We start from the raw sequence: 6,536 nt of genomic DNA, 5'->3' as shown, positions 1-6,536 counted from the left end.
TTTGGGCAACTGTCTGTGCGCATGCCTGTAGCAATGTCTTTACCACCTGTTATTTTTCGTTCTTCAGTTGCTGCACATTAGGAAGCCAAATAAAGGGTAATTTGGGAAAATAGCATAGGGCAGGGGAAAAGGACAAGCAGGGCCATTGCAAATCACTTGGAATCCTGCAGACTTGACTTCAGAATCTGGCTCTGCCCCTTTCCAGCTGTGAAACTGAGAAAAACATACGGCCACTGTGAACCTCTGCTATTTCGTTTACACAGTGAAAGCAGTGGCATGTATAGAGTGGAGAAAGCTGCTTCCTTTCTCCCTGTCTTCCCACCTACCCTAGGTTCTTCCACAACCCATGAAAGGAGAAGTTTCTCATCAAACAGCAGGTGGAGGTCAGGGCCTTTTTCTCAGAGAGCCCATGTGGGCACTGACACACCCAATAATGAGATAGTATTTTTCCATTTCCTTTCTGCCGCTTTTCACTGTGTTTTCAGAGTCCAATCTGGAATCTCTAAGGAAGGAGAGGTGCTCTGTAGAGATGCACTTGCTCTAAATTTTGGTCACATTTCCACCAAATGTCACAAATCCAGTACATCTAAACACACCTCCCTCACAGCATCACAGGGAGAGTTAAATGAAGATTCTACAGCTGCTGCTGGTTCTTATCCACCAGGAAGAACTCTTCTTATTATAACTCCTTCTCAAGTATGAATTCATGAACTCCAAATAAGGTTCAGATGATCTCTTGCATAAATAAAGCGCATGTGCTTTTGTGTGAACATCACAGATCATAGCTATGTTCCAGATTAAACGCCAGAAGAAACAAGTATTGTCATATTCTGCATTTACCATTGGTATCCAAGAAAGGTTTAGCTAAATTTTAATAAATATAATACATAAAACAGAAAAATTATTCTTCTTAACCATGTCCTTTAATATGTTCTATCACAGGGGCGCCTGGGTGGCTCAGTCGGTTAAATGACTGGCTCTTGATTTTGGCCGAGGTCATGATCTCACGGTTTGTGGGTTTGAGCCCCACATCGGGCTCTGCGCTGACAGTGTGAAGCCTGTTTAGGATTGTCTCTCTCTTTCCCTCTCTCTCTGCCCCTCCCATGTGTTCTCTCTCTCTCTCTCTCTCAATCTCTAAAATAAATAAATACACGTAAAAAAATTTAATATGCTCTATCATAAATGATAGCCTCATAGAAGGGTTGCCTACCTGTGACATCACCCCAATTAAAATATTTGGAACCACAGATTATATTAGGGCCTGTTCTTAAACAGTTTTAATTGAGTCACTTATTACCTATACATGGGATATACTTTTCTCCCTCTTTAACCTATATTGTTCATCTATTTGATCAAGAAGAATATCATCCCCTGGGCCATGGGTAAAAAGAAATATTCCAGTGCCATTGTGTGGGTTAGTCTGATCTATGTATTTGGTGAATAAATGTAAATGTTAAGAGAAATGCTCTGCTCTCTTTGCCCCATTGTCCTGATCAAGATTGGATTTGAATTTTTAAAAATAGAAAACATAGTATAGAGCTTGAGATAGAATATTAAAAAAAAAAAAAACTGTTGGCCAATGGAATAGAAATGACAGTACCTTCTTCCCCCCGTCCTTTTTTTCTTTGATCTATCCCTGCCTTTGGCAGATCTAACTTTTTTTGTTGTTGCTAAGAATTTAAAATTTCTTACAGAATACTCTGGGAGAAAAAGCTCTTTATAGTGTCCAGGCAAGTGAGAAAATGTAAATGATCCAGGAAAGTAAACCTTACAGTACGATGCTGGTATAGCGTTTCGAATTTCATGTCAATTATCTATTTCAGTTAAAGTTCAATGGTTTTTATTGAGAATTATTCTTTTATGACCTTAAACAATAATAACACTAAGTAATTTCAGATAAAAATCATGTGTTATTCATAAAGGAAAAGTAATCCTCTCTTACATTTTCGCCTTGCTCTTTCATTTATAAAGCTCTCACATGTGACCTTTCACCTGAACCTCATCGCAACCTCGTGTGGACAAGCTGTGATAAACATGAGGTATTTGAGTACTGAGACATTAAGAAACTTTACCAGTGTCATCCAGCTATTGAGAAAGCAGCATGGACACGTATGGAAATAGGTCTAGATTTCTGGTTCTCACATCCTTTCACTTCCTTTTTGAAAATTAACAACACGCATTCATACACAGACCATGTACTATCGTCGGCCTAGAGGCCTCAGGGATGTTGGAGGTGAGCTGCTCCCTGCTTTGGGGAGTTTCATTTCAATAAGGAGAAGGTGGACTAAAACCAGGTAATAAACACATGTAATAATATCAGATAGTTACAAGTGAGGAAGAAAAAAAATAACTGGGGGGTAGGGACAGGTCCTTGGCCAATATACCTAGGGAGGTCACTAAAGTGTATCGGCTAGGAATCCCACAATGTGAAAATCCCAATAAAGTAGTTTAAAGTATAGGAACATTACCTTACATAATAAAACATGGAGGTAGGCAGTTCCAGGATTGGTTGACTCAGCAGTAAAACCATGTCAGGGTCTGAAATGTTTTTGGCTTTCCTCTCCTGGATACATGATGGCTACTACAGTTTCAAGGACCAGGTCCTCATTTAACATGACAAACGAAGGCGTGGGCTTTCTTGTTTCTTTCATAAAGGCAAAGGAAATTCATAGCTGTAACTAGACTGTTGTTTCACTAAATGACTAGGCACCATAGACTAGCCATGTGGATACATAAAATTATCAATCACAATAGCATATGAGAAGGTGACCTATAAAATGTAAATTCCACTCTTGAACCCCATTATCTCCATCCTTCCAACTTCCTCTCTGGTTCCAGCAATCCCTCAACCACTGATCCTATTGACTTTGTGCTTTTTTTTTTTTTTTTTTTTGGTAGTTTGGTAGTTTATTTTATTTTATTTTTTTAAATATATGAAATTTATTGCCAAATTGGTTTCCATACAACACCCAGTGCTCATCCCAAAAGATTCCCTCTTCAATACCCGTCACCCACCCTCCCCTCCCTCCCATCCCCCATCAGCCCTCAGTTTGTTCTCAGTTTTTAAGACTCTCTTATGCTTTGGCTCTCTCCCACTCTAACCTCTCTTTTTTTTTTTTTTCCTTCCCCTCCCCCATGGGTTCCTGTTAAGTTTCTCATGATCCACATAAGAGTGAAAACATATGGTATCTGTCTTTCTCTGTATGGCTTATTTCACTTAGCACGAATTCAGCAAAGTCGCAGGATACAAAATCAATGGTGACTTTGTACTTTCAATTCTTCCCCATATGCCTTTATTCCTTCAGTAATTCAGCTTAGATTCCATGTCTCAGCACTATCAATGCTCTAGGGCAGACACTCATGTCCTCTGGACCTCCTTCCCTCTACTGTGCTTGTCTATCAAGGACCCAGTCTTGGTGAAATATACCATTCATTCCATTCCTGGACATGAATTATTGAATGTTACTGGATTGAAATCATACAACTCTATTGACAGGAATCATTTCCTATTTATGACCACATATTTCAAATGGTCACTCAATACTGCTCAATGATGTCACTGCATCTCTCTACTGAATTCATTCTCCCACACAGCAAGATGGCTATTTCACACTTTTTTTTTCTACTCACAGCTTGAAGGACTAATCACCACTGTCAACTGATCATCTCCAGAAAGAAAAGAACGGTACTGCAAAGAAAGCTACCTCATTTTCACAGGACCAGCCTATTAACCCACTAGCATCTGAATCACTTTTTTGACATCTTAGTAAATGGAAGATGCAAGTTCTGATTTCAATCCAAACCCTCCACTTACCCCTGACTCCATCCCATCTTACTTGGTATGGATCTGAGCTTCTATTTTATACACCTCCTCTCTAAAGGACCACTCCAATCAGCACACCAATGTGCTTCTGAAACTCCAAATTGCCCTCCAGATACAATTACGTTTCTCTGTTGTTCTTAACATCAAAACCCTTCAAAATAACGGTTAATACTCCCCCTCAATGTTGTTCCCTAATATCACCTTCTCAACCTACTTCTAGGCTTTTCTACCCCCCATACCACTGAAATAGCTCAATCATTGCACCAAAAAACTACATCTTGCCAAAGGCAATGATCAATTTTCAGTCACCTTTATTTGACTTCTCAGTAGCATATGACTGGGTTGATCTCTCCTTTTTGAAATATTCTCTTACCTCAGTCTCAGGAAAACTGTCCTCAAGTTGTTTTCCTTCTATTCTAGTGTACCTTCCTTCTCAACCACCTTTCACGCATCTTTGTCCTCTTCCAATTTAAGCGTTGGGATGACCCGAGGCTATTTTCTCCACCCTTTTCTTTTCTCTCTTCTTTATTTACACCCTTCCTAGGTAATCGCACTCAATCCCAGCCACCAAATTCCCCCAGACCAAACCTCTTCTTAGATTTCATGCTCTGATATCCTACTGCCTACTCAACAGCTACACTTCGGGGCATTACAATCATCCCTGTCGCAATATGGCTGGAGTGACAGTGTCGCCACTGTCTGCCAAATCTGCTTCTCCTGCAGCCCCAGCTCCAACCCCATTTCAGCATTCCCCATCTCTCCCATCCAGTCACTCAGGCCCAAAATTCATTTTCATCTTTCTCCTTCTTGCACACCCCAAATTCAATCCAGCATTAAACTTTGTTGCCACTACCTCCAAAACATACCTTAAATCTGAACGTCTCTCACCATCCGCCATTCTAGAGCAGTAGCACCAATCACCACCCCCACCCTATCTCCCTGGACTGTCTGATTGCCTGTGCTCCCCGAGAGTCATTTCTCCCGTCACAGCCACAATGATCTTTCGAAGAGCAAATTATGTCTGTTTGCTCCTGCTGAAAACTCCACAGTGGCTGTTCACCGCACTTATAATGTAATCCAAACTCTGTCCTGGCAAGTGGCTTCTTGATCTCTCTGTCTCTTACCTCCCTTTCTGACATCGTCCCCTCTACTTTCCCCCTTTTGTTCACTCCACATTATTCTATTTTATCTTTGTTATAACATTCTTCTGTTCCCTCAAATTATCTTAATTATTAAATTGCCCATTGTTTATAGATATAGTTTACTGTCTATAAGTCCCCACTTGAGTATAAATTCCATATGTACATCTTTTCCATATGCCTTGCTGTCTCCCAAGTACTTGGATTGACCACTGACACATGAGTGAAATATATGCTTACAATATATCTTCTGTTTGGTCACATTTGGTAGAAATGTAGATAAAGGAACTATTTTGCTTTCCTCTGAACTTGACTATAAGAAGGCAACAACCCAACATTACAACAAATGAAAGTTGACACCCAATCTTGCTGTGGGGACACTGGGGGTTGGAAGGATCTGTGGCAAAGAGGAAGGTATGCATCTCACAAAAGGGGAGACTGCTATTCAGCATTAGGCACCAGCCACCCTGGAGGAAGGTAAGCCCAGTGTCCCAATATGCTTAATTTTATTTTCTTTTAAGGAAGCCTTCAATACTGATTTTAAGTGGTATCTCTAGATTTATAAATATTCAAAATCAACTCAATTCCTTAAAAAAAAAACAGTGTATGAAAACTGAACATAATCCACATGCAGAATTATTTTGGTTTGTAGACTTTCATTTTGCAGCTTTTGCTGTAGGTAATTTCATGGGCAAGAAAGAAAAACATAAAGAAACTTAGTGTAGTGTCTTGGCTGATGATGAGGAAAACAGTGGAATCTGTAGGCAACTCAAAGAAGCTTTGTTTCAGAATTTTACCCCTACATAGGGCCTGACTAAGCATCTTGGATTTGGTCTGAGGTCTGAAGCCCCTACCTTCACAAGCAACTTTCAAAACAACAGAGACATTTTCTCTTCCTTCAAGACACTGGTTGCTGTGGTCCATGAAAGCAAAAATCACACAGAAACAAGAAGAGGGTAAAAATAACTAGAGGCTTATAGGGGTGGGGATAGGGGCAGCGGCACAGAAATCAGAATTCCTCACCTACAGTTCAAGGGGACTGGGGCACTCATCTAATTCGGCTCATACTTGCGTTCAGTATCTCCATGCTGTGACCAGAATAATGCTGAAAATTTATCTTGAGAAATATTTAAAATCACATTAATAAAGAACAAGGAGTATGTATTTCCTTTTCCATTTAGACACCCTGCAAAGGTATTGTTGTTACAGCTCAGTTCCCTTTCATCTAAATAAACATTCTCTGGCACTTTCCTACGGCCACACACAGTATTTGTTGCTGTAAAAACTGCTGAATTAAATAGTATAGAGACAGTCACTGACTCATGATGGCTCAACTTACAGGTTTTTGACTTTACAATGGTACAAGAGCGATGTACGTGTTCAGTAGAAATCATACTTCGAATTTTGAATTCAGGTCTTTTCTTGGGCTTGCATTATACTGGGCAGTGGCAGTGATTGCACCTCCCAGTCAGCCAGGTGATCACTGGAGCAAACCACTGACAACACTTTCACACATATACCAGGATTGTACATGTACATGAATACATATACAGTATTCAAGAAATTGCATGAGA

Source organism: Panthera tigris, chromosome A3, assembly GCF_018350195.1.
Source record: "Panthera tigris isolate Pti1 chromosome A3, P.tigris_Pti1_mat1.1, whole genome shotgun sequence".
In the NCBI taxonomy this organism is placed as follows: Eukaryota; Metazoa; Chordata; class Mammalia; order Carnivora; family Felidae; genus Panthera; species Panthera tigris.
Note: the sequence above shows the minus strand (reverse complement) of the source record.